The sequence below is a fragment of the Symsagittifera roscoffensis genome, chromosome 6 (genome assembly GCF_963678635.1).
Source record: "Symsagittifera roscoffensis chromosome 6, txSymRosc1.1, whole genome shotgun sequence".
Taxonomy (NCBI): Eukaryota; Metazoa; Xenacoelomorpha; order Acoela; family Convolutidae; genus Symsagittifera; species Symsagittifera roscoffensis.
The window spans coordinates 46,367,023-46,382,844 of record NC_087067.1 but is presented as its reverse complement, the minus strand read 5'-3'; the positions used below and the strand labels follow the sequence as shown (position 1 = coordinate 46,382,844).

The 15,822-nt window shown below is 37.1% G+C and overlaps 1 protein-coding gene across 1 annotated transcript in view; it reads left to right on the top strand.

Annotated features, from left to right (window-relative positions):
• The window catches only part of LOC134848893 (transmembrane protein 216-like), a 354,893-nt gene that overhangs the window by 94,641 nt on the left and 244,430 nt on the right, over positions 1-15,822 (top strand). The gene's annotated exons all lie outside the window — the stretch shown is intronic.

The following is a 15,822-nucleotide window of genomic DNA, read 5'->3' as shown; positions in this document are numbered from 1 at the left end:
CAGACGATTGGACCGTGGTGTACTTTCGTTCTCAAATTTAATTTACGCACTACACTCAAAGTAAACACCTGGTACCCGGTTGAGGTGTTCGACTCATGATTCGACCGACACGGTCGAACGGAGTCCGATTTTCGTCGCAAATTAAGACGGTCGAACATACACTATAGTCAAACAAAGTCGAATCATGGGCCGAACAGGGTCGAATCATGAGTCGAACAGGGTCGAATCATAAGTCGAACAGGGTCGAATCATGAGTCGAACAGGGTCGAATCATGAGTCGAACAGGGTCGAATCAGGAGTCGAATAGTGTCGAATAATGTGTCAAACAGGGTCGAATCATGAGTCGAACAGGGTCGAATCATGAGTCGAGCAGGGTCGAATCATGAGTCGAGCATGGTCGAATCATGAGTCGAACAGGGTCGAATCGTGAGTCGAACAGGGTCGAATCATGAGTCGAACAGGGTCGAATCATGAGTCGAACAGGGTCGAATCATGAGTCGAACAGGGTCGCAACATAAATTTGGGTCGCGCGAAGTCGCAACATGGGTCGCGCAAAGCTGAAGTAATGGAATTGTTGTCGGATTTTTTTGCTTGCATAATTGTTATACAGATGCAGATCGCAAAATCATCCAGTATATATGTAATTTTAATGTGCAGTTAGCTAGATCAACAAATTTGCTGATCATATACCAGACCGCCACGAGAAGGCCTACACGTTGAATATAAGCAATCTTTTTAGGGCAACAACAAAAGCGGTACATCAAAAACTGAAAGCTAGAAATCATCAAAACCAAACAAAAATCAAAGAAGTTAAATGGAAATTACAAAAAGCGAAAACTAAACGAAACAAACTTACCACGAATCTAAAAATAGAAATACATTTTAGTACCCTATGCTCGAATCGACTGTTTCCAAAATCTGTTTAAAGTTATCGCCAAAAGCATTTAAAAAGGCGCAGCACACTTCGCGTGTGAAATATAAGACAATTGATTGAGATTGAAGATTGGAAAACGCAAAATTCGAAAAATAACAAAATTTTCACCTTCCCGAACCCTTGTTCTAGAAAAATGCGCTGTCTCCGCCTTAGCCTGGAAAATTGCGCCGTCTCCGCCTTGTTCTGGAATTTTTTTTCTAATTAATTTTTTCTAATCCAAACTAATTTGCGTCGATTACAGTTGAAAACATTTTTGTTGAGTTGAGACGTTCAAAACACCGCTGTTTTCTTCGAGTCATTCAAAATATAATGGGCTGCAGTAGGCTGAGTCCGTTCAAAGCTAATTGGCTGGCTTCAAACACTGTCGAACACTTTATTCTTTAAAAACATTTAAAAAGTCCAACAACTCAACTCGAGCTCTACGAATCTACGATGCTCAATTTTGTGGCTTTTTCTATTATATTTTGTGGCTGCCCAGGTTGAGGTTTTTGAAAGGTGATTTGACAGAAACAGTCCAATGATATCCGAGTGTCGTTAGAGTTCAGGACTCTTCTGCTAATTCCCGATAAAGTCGAACAAAGTCGAACAAAGTCGAACAATGTTCAGTATAGTCAAACAAAGTAGAGCAAAGTCGAATAAAGTCGAACAATGTCCGGTAAAGACGAACAAAGTGGAAAACGGACATCGTCGACTCAAAAAGTCAAAAACGGACATCGTTCGACCATTTCGGTCGAATCAAGAGTCGAGCACCTCAGCCCGGTAATCCTAAATACAATTTTTTAGATTATGAGGAGTAAAAGGTGTAGAAAGTTCGTTGTTTGCACATATTACAAACAAAATCAGAAAAATGAAATAATCAGCGAAACTGAATTATCAGTGAAACAAATCATTCATGTACTCCTGATAACAAGAATTGGTTGCTTTTGTTTAAAATAGACAGTATGATTCAGCAAAAAAAAAATAAATGGAGGTGTGATAAAAGTTTTTTTTAATTTTACAACCTGAATGCATGACCGCATTTTGGCCTGAATACGGGGTGCAAAACTTTGGAACCAAGTGGGTTGAAATTTATTTGACAATATATCGAAAAAATGTAATTGAATTCATGTTAGCTTGGTCAATCAACAAAATGAGATAAAAAATAAAATTTCTTTAAGAAATCATAAAACGGTTGCTTTTGCTTTAGTTTTAAAAAAATGTTGTTTTTCAACGATAGTAATGGTTTGAAACTTCTGAAAACTGAACAAGGTAAATCATTGGAAAAAGTTTAGTGCTACACAGCCAAAGTCAAACGTTTTCAAATCATTCATTGAGTTCAAGTAATGATAAACGACCAATTGAGAAACTACGTGGATGATGATGATGAAAGTCATAAAAATTGAACTAACAGTTGACTATTGTTAATTTTGAGACAATTACAAATGAACAAAAATCACCATCATCTTCTCTGTTTCAACGTAGAGACGTTCTTGTACAGAACAAATTTAGCGGGTAATTTGGCGAAGAAGTACGAAATGATAATGGTTGTCCAAAGACAATCGTTGTCCACTCATTTGAACAGATTGGGATCCCTTTGGAAATTAGAGATAACTTTTCCAGGTGCCGATGAAGAAAAAATTTTTATCGGAAATTTATAATCGAAATTGCTTGGGTATTTGCAGTCGAAGCCACAACAAAAAACGTTGTCTACTGCAGGACTACGGGCACTCCCGATATCTTTGAGAATCTGCGGTGCTATGGGTTCAGATCAGAAAGCAATCCCATGGATCGCAGCGGCGCGAATGAGGGAAGACTGGCTGGAAATCTTCAGGAGGACAGAAACGACAAATTAGTCATAAGAAACCGCATGGTTTTTTTTTCTGAGTGCATAATGCACTTAAGTTCTCGTGGCCCGCAGAAAAAGATGACCGCAACATTGCTGCTACCTTCACTCTTTAGATCGATCATCAAAAAAGATTCGGCTGGAAACTTGCGTTGTATTATCTAAACCAATTTTAAAAACTTAAAAGCAGCTTCTTGAATAAGAAAATTGTGAGAAAATGTTTCGATAAAGACTTTATACCAATTTGATGTGGTTTAGAGTTCCAGATAACGGTATTTATCAGATCAAGAGATGAACATCTTTCAATCGAGGAGATCTCGGAAAAAACACAATGGACTCTGATGAGAGTAGAAATTCCATTGATAGAGCTTGTAAAATATATTTCCGCCCAAGGAAATTTTTGAATTAGCCATGAGGGGGCTGTATGAGCAAACTGATTGTCCGGAACCGTCTCGCAAAACTATGCAGAAGCTACTGGCCTTTACCGTGAAAAAGATACGCTTTAAATCAAACGGTTTGTGTTATGCACCAAACGATGTTAAGCTTGCAGTAAAACTAGCCAATTTGCGGCTCAAAGAATCCGAACCTGTACTAATAAAAAAAAATTGAGCTTGCAGTAATACTAGCCAATTTGCGGCTCAAAGAATCCGAACCTACACTAATAAAAAAAATTGAGGTTGCTTAATGAGGATTACAATTTAAATGCAAAATGTCAAATGATTGCGCCCTGGGTATCAAAAAAATGTTACATACCGAATGCAGGAGATCGAATCTGTCGCATTCTTGAATTGATTCTCCTTATGTTTGGTAATATTTAGAAACCCGAATACGCAAATGTCGCCAAAACAGTCTTGTATTGCAGCCCATGCGTAAAACGACAGAAAAAGAATCGTTCTGAGGACGGTTTTTAAACTTTTTGAGATATGTGAAGGACATAGTTAGTACTGTGAGGGTCAATCCTAGGTTTTTCTCCAAGGATGCTAATTCAGTCATTTAAACTTGCATTTTAATGCGAATAGTAACAGTAATTTGGCCTTTATCGATTTCTTTATGAAATTGGACTCGGAAACACCGCTGACATGGTGATATCCAAACAGGTGACTCGCAAACTCAGGTGAAATATTTGAATGGTATCAAAAACCTCCAGTTACCAAAACAATTGTTAAAATTAGGGACTGGGCATATTTGCATAATAAACAAAACTTCCTTGAAGGGATGGTCCATCGAGTATTCAGAATTAATTCATAAACAACAATTTTGACAATGCATTGGCAAAAAGTAAAAAATAAAGCATAGTGAATCAATATCTGGTAAAAAAAAGTCGGAAAGTAAAATCATTTAAAATGTTGACAAGACTATGGAGGGCAAGAAAAAATTGATCTTCAGGAATCAAAACAGAAAAAAGAGAGTTGATGGAAAAACTCATCCCATTTGACATTACAATTTCGAGGCAATCCATCGCAACTACTACTGGCAAAAATGCGGCAGATATTTGGGGCTCAAAGAATTGATTAAGAGAAATTTAATACACGCTCGCCAATATTAAAACTTCCTTTGCCTGTGTACTGAAATCCATTTTAGTTTATGAGCTGAGATGTAGTGCGGCCTTTGGCCAGAAAAAGCGCTTTTCAGCGACACGGATTGATGAAGACCGCAAAAAACGTTTTTCCAATAGGACAGGACAAGATTTGTCAAAATGTGCTAGAAACTACCGAGCTGAAGTCAGAATTTAACACTAAAAAATATTACACATCATTTACCCCCACATGAGGCTTGGCGTAATTGAAGCTAAGAGCTCAAGAGCCGGGAACTACCGCTAAAATTGTAGTCTATGTACAAACATGGCTTAACTTTGTTTGAGATTTCAGAATTGGAAATAATCCCAAAATAAAAAAATTTAAAAATTGAGGAATGAATTTGAAAGAACCTCGAAAAAAAAATCAAATTATAAGAAACAATATCTAAAATTTTATGTGACTAGACTTGAATAAACTTGGTTGGTCAGAAACTTCTAAGCATTTTCAGACATGTTTTTCTCTTCTTATGGTCTTTGATCACTTCAGAATTCATAGCTCTGATAAGGCACGTAAGAGCGAAAAAGTTGAAATAATTATTTCAAAAATTTAATTCAATCAATTGATTTTGATTACCTCGATACTGAAGCATGAGCATCGGGGGTTTCTTGTCTCGCATGTCATTGCTTTCTGATTATTCCTCTTAATTGATGTTATTTCTGCCCAACATTTTAAAAAAAATTGTGCCACTTAATTGCAAAACACTGTTTTTTACGTCAGATTTCAGGCAAACTGTCAGAAGTTTAAGTCGATTTTAGCTATTGTTTTATTTATTCGAGTTTTTTGCTTAATTCAACACAGTTTTCAAAAAAAATTCCATCTGAATTAAAAACCTCAGGATCGCTGCTGGTAATTTTACTGTTCTTTGCAGTGCTGGCCACGAGAGAACGAATTTTAGTAGGCATTTACAGGGCAAATCACAGAACGCAACATACCTAACTGTGTGGCGGCCTTGTCCTTTTGTTGTTTATCCGCAGCCTTCAGTTTTGCCGGCTCTGACAAGATCTATTCAAGCCGCTTCTTTTTGTTCTTAAAACAATGTACATTTACTATATTTTCATTCTATGAGTACTAAAAAAGTGTATTATTTTGGAATTACTTACCGTGTAATTATTTCATAATTTTTCATTTCACGATTAGCGTTCATTTGAAATAATGAATTTAACAAATTGAACTATTTGAATTTTAAATTGATTCAGATAGGATTCTCTGCCTGTTTTGTTTTGTTATATTTGTCCATTAGAAAGCGTGATGAAGGAGGACTTCATTTCTTGAAAAAAAAATTATTGTTTTTTTTTCTTTAGACAAAGTAACAAAGAGCATTGTTTTCTAAGGATCTCTCGGTTCTCAGAGAGTACATCCAACTGCATCAGTCCAGTGATTAGAAGTGAAGTCACTACGGGTGGTGCTGTCCCATCGAGACCACCTGCCCGCTATTTTCTCAAACATTCGGGTCCAGACTAAGAAGCAATCGCATGGACGCGGCCGGGCAATGCCGCGGAGGCGGAGGACTTGGCTATGGAGCTTCAAGAGGAGGCGAAAAATCAGTAAGTGGTAAGATATTGTTGGGTTTGTTTTTTCTTTGTTCTTTGCTGAGTGCTGCAAAGAAGGGTTCTGCTTAGCTCGTGACCTGCAAAGAAGAGATGACCGCAACATTGCTGTTACCACTCCTAAGACTCGCCCTAAAAAATAAGTTCACCTGGAAGTTTTTTTAAGGTTACCTAAAACATTTTAATAAAATTAAAAACAGTTTCCATAGAATTATATTTCTGAGAAAAATCTCGATAACGACATTATATCAGATTTTCTTTGTTTTCGCGTGCCTGACGTTTTTTTCGATGTTTTTTCGGATCAATTGGTGCAGAGTTTTCAGTTAAGACTTTTGAGATCTGATTTAAGCCAGGCGAAGGCGGATAGTAACTAGCTAATGCAAGAAGGGTAGTAAGAAGGGGTAAAGATGACAAGTTGTGGCATTCTGTATAAATCTAAACCTGCAAGCAAGATGTAATGTCAACAATTTGATCAGCCGACACTAGAAAAAGCTTGAAAAACTTTCAGAAAAGTGGTATAGACCATTAAAATACTTGGATGACGGGTCTGGCAGAATACTACAAGGAATAAATTTGCCGCAGTGGGTGCGGGAATTCTGAAGTTTTTCAAAAACATCCGGTACGGGACAAGCTTATTGAAATTCATTTCCTTGTTGATATTGATAGTTTTTTGTCTGAGCTGAAATTAAACAAAATACCCGAAGAAAAACCATGCGAGATTGAAGCAGCAGCCAAGAAATTGTTTAAAAAAGTGAAACGGACAGCCTCTGACAAAGCAGTTGAAAAAGCCAGATATTATTAGAAGGACAAGGGTCTTCTAGCACTTTCGTGTGATTAGAGGGTGAGTTTTTGTATAACAAGGAAGAAGACACCTGAGAGGAATTTGAATGATTTTTTGCAGGCAAAACAATTCGGTGAGAGGAAACGTCTGACTGACAGTGTTGTCAAATTTTTTTTAAAGACATAAGAAAATTTGTTGCCATGAAAGAGAAAGACGAGATCAACAAGGCGCCGTATAGTAGGTTCAGATCAGAGGGGACGCAGCCGGCTAGGCTGTAAGGGTTGACAAAATTGTACAAACGAAGCACACACACTTCGCCCAGTCCTTTTTTTACCTGGTAGCTCATATGACTATCTAAATAAAACATTGGCAAAAAGCTTTGATAAAAATTGAGGGGGCTAAGATAAAAACGAACACTCATATTGCGAAACAGATTTTGGAAAAAACTCAATTGGTTTTTGTTGAGAGTAGAATTTATTTTGTGCAACGAGTTTGAAAACTAAGGTCCCTTTCAAGAAAGCTGTTGAAATAGCCATGAGGAGCTTGTATGTGAAAACCATCACTCCAGAACTATCTCGCAAAACTATGAAAAATCTAATAAATCTGTTTGTGAGTAATGTACACTTAAAGTTAAATGGTCTCTAGTATGTACAAAAAGACGATCTAGCAATGGGCGCATCCCTAACAGTAATAATGACCAATTTTTGGCTCAAATAATACGAACCTGCCTTATTCGAAGATGTAACAAAATTGACGTTGCTAAATGAGGATAACAATGCAGTCTGCCCTGGATATCAGAAAAAGATTAGTTCCCGGTTAGTTCCCTACTCAAACCAGAGATTTTACATATTTAGAGGGAAAGGGCAAAAATCAACACGCGCGATGAATTCAGAAGCCCGTAACTAACGCTGGAGTAGGTAGCCCTCTAGGCTGCCAATAAGTTGCATCCTAACTGTAGCCCTCTAGGCTGCCAATAAGTTGCATCCTAACTTACATTTTGTAATACAAGAAAAAAATAGTAACGGTAAATTGGCCGGTTGGATTTGAATATAAAGGTGGACCCGCGAAAACAGACTATACGTGGGTGGTTCCAAAAACCCACAAATAACGGTACCAATCTTGAATTTAGAGGCTTGGCTCCTTTGCACTACAAGGAAAACGTTACTGAAGGGAAGGTCATTCGGGTTTTCAGAAGTAACTCAACTTGGGTAAATTTTGACCAGGCATTGGGAAAAATTGGATACAATGGATTTAAAATCAGTATCCGAAACAATGATTGTACGGGGTAGTGATTGAGATTCTTAACAAGATCATTGAGAGAAACCGCATCAAATTAGAAAAATGATAAAATGGTTTAAAGACTCAGTCTTTTTTGACAATGCAAAATTGTGGTAATCCATCGGAAGTGCAGGCTGCATAGGTCCGGCAAATATCCAGGAGACAAATAAATTTTAGAAAAAGGGATTTAAAAACCTTTGCCATTCCTCAAAACCTCGTTTGCACGTAAACCGAGATCCAAAGTGGTGTGTAACTTCAAAAGTAGTGGATGTAACTCCACCTATGTCGATCAGACAGTGCAACATTTAGTCACGAGGGTTGATGAGCTTCGCAAAGAGGTGTCCCCAGTAGGACAACCTTTGTTAAAATGCAGAAGAAGATGGGCGGTTTTGCAGAGCTGAAGTCAAAGATTGTAGACCAAACAGACAGCAGCTACTCACACCAGAGGCTTTGCATATTTGGAGGGAAAGGCCCAAAATCAACACGCGCGATGAATTCAGAAGCCGGGAACTATCGCTAATATTGTAGTCCAATTATAACATGGCTAAAATTCACAAAAATTGACATGTTAGAATAAAAATCGTCTCAAATGGTAAAGTTACAATTAAAGAACCAAAAAATCTCAGAAATTAAGTGGAATAGTATATAATGATTACGTAATTTTTTTTTAATGTAATTACAGTTTTTTGAATTTGGTTGTTCAGAAAATTTAACAGTTTTTTGAGACATGTGTGCCATTTTTCTAGATCTTGAAATTTGTACTGTAAACTTTTTAAAAAAATTTTAAATCCTGATGATGCACAAAATGTGCAAAAACGTTTGAATTAACTGCGGAACATGTTCGACAACTTTCGAGTGAACCTGTTCACAATTCTGATTGTCAAACTTTTTAAATGGGTGAGGAAGGCGAGGAAGGCCTCCAATGGGAGGAAGTTAGTGACAAAATTTAATTTTATGTCAAGTTTATTGAGATCAAGATGTCATTTTTTTTAAAAAGCGCAGGCAAATGAATTATTTCTAGCAGATTTTTATGGGAAAAGTTTGAGAGCTGGTAACCTCAGTATCTTATCGCTTCCAAGTGCCAGCACTGAGTACGCATTCAATTTTCCCCTTGAAGGACCTTTTGAGGTGATATTTCTGTTCAATTCCTGAAAGAGACGAAAATCGAGCGAGAGCAACTGTGCCTCAAAGCAAGGGCCAAAAGAATCTCTACCGCGTTACATTCTTCCGGAAGTACATATCGACGGAAAATAAAGCTAGGTTCTAAGACGACTGGCCAACGTCTAAACAGAGCTCTACATGCTTTTCACCGTCTCTACCAAAGCCAGTTCTTTTGGTGGTCTTTCTAACATCGGATCGACAAAAACGTTACTGCTTTCGGCTTCGGTCAAAACATTCAGATTAACTTAATTACATGAAGAAATAGTGAGCTCATGGCTGGGTCTCAGTATCCTCAGACCACGAGGTCACTCCTAAAATCAGGGCTACTACTACTTATTATATTACTATTGTTTTTGTTCAGTAGATAAAACTCATCATCTCTATCGAAGATGGATCAACCCTTTCCCCCAACTCTTAGCTTCTCATCCTTGCAAAATGAATTCAGATGTTAATTAAATTCAATTCAGGACATAATAGGGAAGCTAAAAGTTTGTATAAAATGATATGAGTTCAGTCCCGAGACCCTTCCGGATTCTTGAATCCGGGGAAATAAGACCCTTATTTTCCTTCCGGAAGGCTGTCTTCTACCCTTCACCGTTGTTTGCAAGGGCCTTGCAACTATTGTAGCGGCACAATAGTTGCAACTCGGAGCGGTCTCTGCTACTTCTGCTTTTCTCCGATTCTGATTCTCAATTTTCTCGTTGTTGTAGTCGTCGCAACTATCGTTGTTGTGTTTTTATTCAGGTTTTTCTCCAAAATGGCCGTTTTTGACGTTTCTCAGAATTATTACGTCATCATTTCGAATTTTTAAAATTTAGGAATTTCCGAATCCTTCAGTCTTCACGTTTTGTCTAATCGTCTGAATAACGCTCGTAATCCCTCAAAATTGCCATTTCGGAAGGTTCGCTGCAAAAAACTCGAAACTGCATTTTCGTCCATTCTGGTCGAATGTCACACCGCCCAAGAGGCGAAAACCGAGCAAAAATTTCTAGTTTTTTTCAAAGAAACCCTCAGGTGCCACCGGTGAAACCGGTGGAGACTAGCATCGCCCTATGTTTCTCGCTTTATCAAAAAGTACTCTCAGGTGCCATCGGTTAAAACAAGCTTCCCCCCGGGTTCTTGTTTCATCCAAATGTATCCTCAGGCGCCACCGGTTGAAACTTGTGCGCAGCTCCTGATTTTGGCCGAAAACACAAATACATGCAGATTCTCCAACTTTTTCCTATGGCCACGAAAACAATCAACCAAACGCGTATCATGCGGATGAGTAATGATTCTAACAGAAAAGTGCAGCGAGTTTAATCGCAAAAGAGTGACCTGCTTGAAAAACTTCGGCATGAATGTATTTTTCTTATTTTTTAGATCGCTTGAAACAGCGCCTCAAATCAATAATGTTCTTAACAAAACCAGTCCTGATTAAAAAGCAAACTGGAAAAGTAGAACACGAGATGAAGGAGCTGAAAGAAACTGTATCCAAAATTAGAAACATGGTTTCAAACCCCATTGAACCTGCAAAAACAAGTACAGATCAAAAAAAGCCAAAACAAAATCACCAAATCAAACAAACGCATCTAACAATGCACCACTGGGAATAACGGTACAAGGACAAGGATGTCGGAAAAAGTCAGGAACACGAGTTTTTTGAAGTTGAGAAAATCTTTACACACATTGATGTTGAATGCAAATTCAATGATCTAATCAGACTAGGCCAACGATGAACCGAGCGAAACCGAACAACAATTCTCAAACTACCAAACATCTGGCAAAAACGGCTGATATTATCATCGGCTAGGAAAATGAAAATCTATAGAACACCCGTGTTTAGAAGTAAAGAATTGATAAATGAAAAAGCAGCTATAGAAAACCCTTCGTTGAAGAACCGACTGGAACTCTTAGAACAAGTACAGATGGAAAAAAACTTGAAAGGTAGAGACGGCAGATTGTACAACAGAGACAAAAATCAATGGAATCTGATACCAATGAAAGTTGAAACTGAAACAGATTGACTGAAAATAAACGACAATCTGGAATATGGGAGAAGAATGCTTTTCTCGAATGCTATGCAAACTAAAAACACCTATCACATCATTTGCATGACGGAAACATCGTTAACAGAGAAGGTGGACAAAGGTTCAATTTTTCTCGAGAAGTTCGAAACGCGCAGACAACACGTCAATGGCAGAACAAAACAGGGAAGTATATTGATTGGAATCAATAAAAAAAATTTCACACTGCTGTATATCTTCAAACTTTGACAACTGCTTGATCATAAATTTTCAATTGAAAAATCTAATTATAATAGCAAGTATTTACTGCGCTCCAAAGGGCAGTAAATATTGATGGTCAACCAATATCTTTAAAAAACCTTGTCTTTCATTAAAAAAAGCAAAAAAAAAAACAAGCAAGAAATGTGCTCATTGCAGGAGACAAATTTTTTGCTGATGCTGACTGGTCGAACATAATGACCACTGATGAGGAGAGCAGGTTTTTCTAGGTGTTTTAGTGGAACTGAAGTTTGAACAAACAATAACAGGAAAACAAAAATCTCAAATTAAAATAATATTATGTAATCAACCCAAAATTGTAACATCTGTGAAGGTGGACAACCGACTGAAGTCTGTATACACCATCAATTATCCTCCTCACCGCATGAAACAAAATTTCAGCTTGCAAACCGAACTTGTCCGAGAAATAGTAAAAAACAACAATGTCAACTTCAGCGCAATCTCATTTTCGAAAAAAACTGCGATGCCATAATTCAATATATCATGGAAAAGCCGTTTAACTAGTATTATTACAGCCATGTCGATCGGCTATTCAATTTGTGGTACAAATGTCTACTTAACATAATCTCTAAACGCGTTCCTGAGAAAACTAAACATAGAAGCTCATCGAAGATGATAGATCAAATGAAGAAGGACGAAAACTTCGCAAAACTGCAAAAATCTGAGTCCATACCTGTTGAATTTTTTTTGACGACAAAACGTCCATTCCATTTGTTTTCAGCCATATCGCTCAAATCTCTGAAAAAAAAAAGAAAATAAGCGTTTTTCTTTTTAAAATCAATGAAATCGAAACAAATCGACTCAGAAATTTAGATAAAAATAAATCAAAAGAACCAAAAACACCGAATTCTTTTTTTGAAAAATTCAACTGTTACATCTCTTAACCTTTTTCTTTATTGCTTAATACGATAGCTACTAAATGCATCTTGCTATCAACGTGGAAAAAATAAAGTTGTCCCAAGTTTCGAAGCAGGAGTCAATTAACTAGCTTCCAATTGCCGCCCCAACCCCCTCTAAGTCAATTTACTGTAACGTCAATAGTGTTCGACAAATTGATAAACTCATTGAAGTTCATTATCCCAAAATCTCAGCTTGGTTTTAGACAAAAAAAAATCATTAGTCACAAATCTAATTGAACATCTGGATGAGGTATACACTGACTTCGATAACATCGAAAAAAATATGCCTGGCTTGTCTCTATTTAGATTTGGGTGTTTTGGCTTTTCAGGCCCATCCTTGAAACTATTAGAATATTACCTTCGTAATATTTAACAAACCGATCGAATCGGACGAGCAACCTCTGATGCTTTGGCCATATACTTTGATGTACCTAATAGGTCGGATCTCGGACCTTTGATGTTTATCCTTTATATAAATGACTTTTACTGAGTTCTCAATGACAGAAAGCTTTGATTATGCTGATGATTACAAAAAAGGTATCGGATAACCCTGTAACAACAAAAATTGACGCAAAATGAATTTGAAATTGGTGCACTTTGGCTAAGTAAGTAATTATTTTGTAAATTAAAATACTTGGTATCGAAGGTAGTTTGAATGTGGAAGTCAATACTGCAATAATCGAGGAAGTAAACAAAATGAAAACCCTCGGATTTATAGTCACTAATATGTTGAATCGGACAGAAAATTCAAAAACAAAATCAGTCTAAGCTCTAAAGGGATAACTTCGTTAACAAGTATGTGAGATATAATTCAGCTCTGTGGAAACCATCAGAAAACAATCTTGAAATGATCGAAAGTGTGCACAGGAAAGAAACAACAAGGATTACACGCACACAGCATTGACATCAGGAGTGAATGATTCAACTTAAAACCCCACTGCTGTCCCTTAATCATGAACTACGCTTTCCACTTCCACCGCTTAAAATTTTCAATAGCGAAACAGACCTGCAGTGGGAAAAAAATATATTTTATTCGAAGAGAAAGTAGTAGTAGTAGTAGTTGAGGCTTCTGGGAAGTCACGCTTGCCAAGGGTTCATGAGTCCCGTCATTTACATGTTTTCATCAAGTTAAGTTTGAGCTTCGAGTTTTTTCCAGTTGTTACAGTGAATGCATCTGCAGATAATTCTCCAAGTGCATCTGTTTAGTGATTGAATTTTCTGACAAAGTAATCCCAATAAAGTTTGCTTATTGATTTTTTGTCAAGTTGGTTCCCATATTCTTCGTAGTGTTTGATGACGATGTTGTGAAAGAGTTTCGTTCTGTGGAAAAAGTTTTCGCCTGAATTGTTCGGTCTGTTTTTGTTGACTGCATGTTCTCCTCTGCTGTGTTGGCGAGTTTTTCTTTCTTAGAAGATTCAACAGCAATTGATATGTCATATTTGGAATTTACTAAGGATAAATACATGAGAAGATCGTGCATTTCAACGTAGAGGCATAATGGCAGTAGTTTAAGCATAAAGAACAAACAAGACATTCGAGCTTGAAGAAATATGAAAACACAAAATTCCGACTAGAAAAATCTGAATCGGATTTTTTCCAACGCCTCTTCCATGGATTTTTCTTAAAATCGTTTTTATTATTATGTTTAACAATAAAAATTACGTTAAACATAACGAAAATTAACGAACGTTCAAGTGGTTTTCACCACAAGAAAACTACAATCATGTTTGCCATCACTGAAGTCAGCATTTTCTAATGACCTCAAGTCAAGAGTGGTTTATAAACTGTCATGTAGTGGATGCACTTCCACCTATGTCGGACAAACTGTTCGACATTTGACCACTAGAATTGAGGAACATAAGAAAGCAGACTCACCGGTAGGCCTCCACCTTAAGCAATGCCAACTTGAGGGAAATAGCGCAGATCTTAGTTGGGAAATTATAGATAGGTCAAACAACCAAACAAAATTGCTAACACTAGAGGCAATACATATCAGGAAAGAGAAACCGGGCTTGAACACGCGCGATGAGTTTAGGAGCAGGGAGTTAACACTGAAAATTTAGTCCCAAAATATTTTTGGTTTTTTATTCAAAACGTACATGTCTAAATCGAAATTATGACTCAGAAACTTCCAGACAAATTAATTTTAAAATGTTTAATTAATTTTAGAGGTTAAAAGTATTTTAATCTTAATAGTAATTTAGAGGTCAACTGTGATTGGCTAATTTTTTATCATGATGGTTTAGAACCAAATTGTATGTGATTTATTGTAAATAACATTTGTAAATTGATGTTTTATCGTCATTTAGAGTAGTTTATTGTAAAAATCCTGACGATGCACATAGTTGCGAAAACGTTTGAAATTTACTTTTTAGCAAAAATTTCTTCATTATTATTATTATTATTATTATTAAATTATTATTATTTTGTTATTACTAATAAATTATTAAATAATTATTTAATTATTGTTAAATTAGTATTAAATTATTATTTTTATTTAAAATACTTGGTCCTTTGATACCAAGTATTTTAATTTACTGTAACCTCGGTTACTATGATACTTTTGACCTTCTGATTACCTTAAAGAAGAGAAAAAAAAATTAGAGAAACTTATGGCTGAAAGAATACGAATTTGCTCTACGACAACAAATACCGGTGGGAACGGGGGTACAGCAAATTAATGACAAAAACGGCTTGTGCCCAGGTTGCAACAGGAAAGTCACATATAGATCAAAGGGGGTTGAATGCGAGAGTTGCCGAAACTGGTATCATCTAAAATGCGGAAAAATATCCGATGACGTATACACATCAATAACCGAGATAGTCTGGTACTGTGAAAGCTGCTGCCGAGCTAAGAACAAGGAGAAGGATACTCCCCAGGTGAAATTGTTCCTCAGGTATGTGGATGACATTGTTAGAACAGTCAGAGGGGAGCCGAGTTGTCTTCTCGATGCCGCCAATTCTCTTCATCCAAATTTGCAGTTCACTCTAGAGAAAACTAATTCGGAGGGGAATTTGCCGTTCCTGGATTTGAACATAAATGTATCGCAGGATAGGCGTGTAACTTGCAGTTGGTATCAAAAACCAACAGATACAGGGACTATACTGAACTATAGAAGCTGCGCCCCAACTCAGTATAAGCGTAGTGTTATCCAAGGCACTGTACACAGGGTTTTTAGGAGTACATCTAGCTGGGAGCAATTTGATAAGGCTATGGAAACTAATAGGGCGCAATGGCTGACAAATCAGTACCCTGAAAATTGGTCCGCAAAGGTGGCTTCAGACGCCTTGTGCAAGATCATCGAGGATAAAGGCAAGCCCCTGGATAGTGACAGGGGTTTGTCAGTTCAATCACCAAAGGATGAGAAGCCCCCAATGCTGATGGTGCAATATAGAGGTAACCAGAGCCAATATTTTGCTAACAGGTTACGAAAATTAACGAACGTTCAAGTGGTTTTCACCACAAGAAAACTACAATCATGTTTACCATCACTGAAGTCAGCATTTTCTAATGACCTCAAGTCAAGAGTGGTTTATA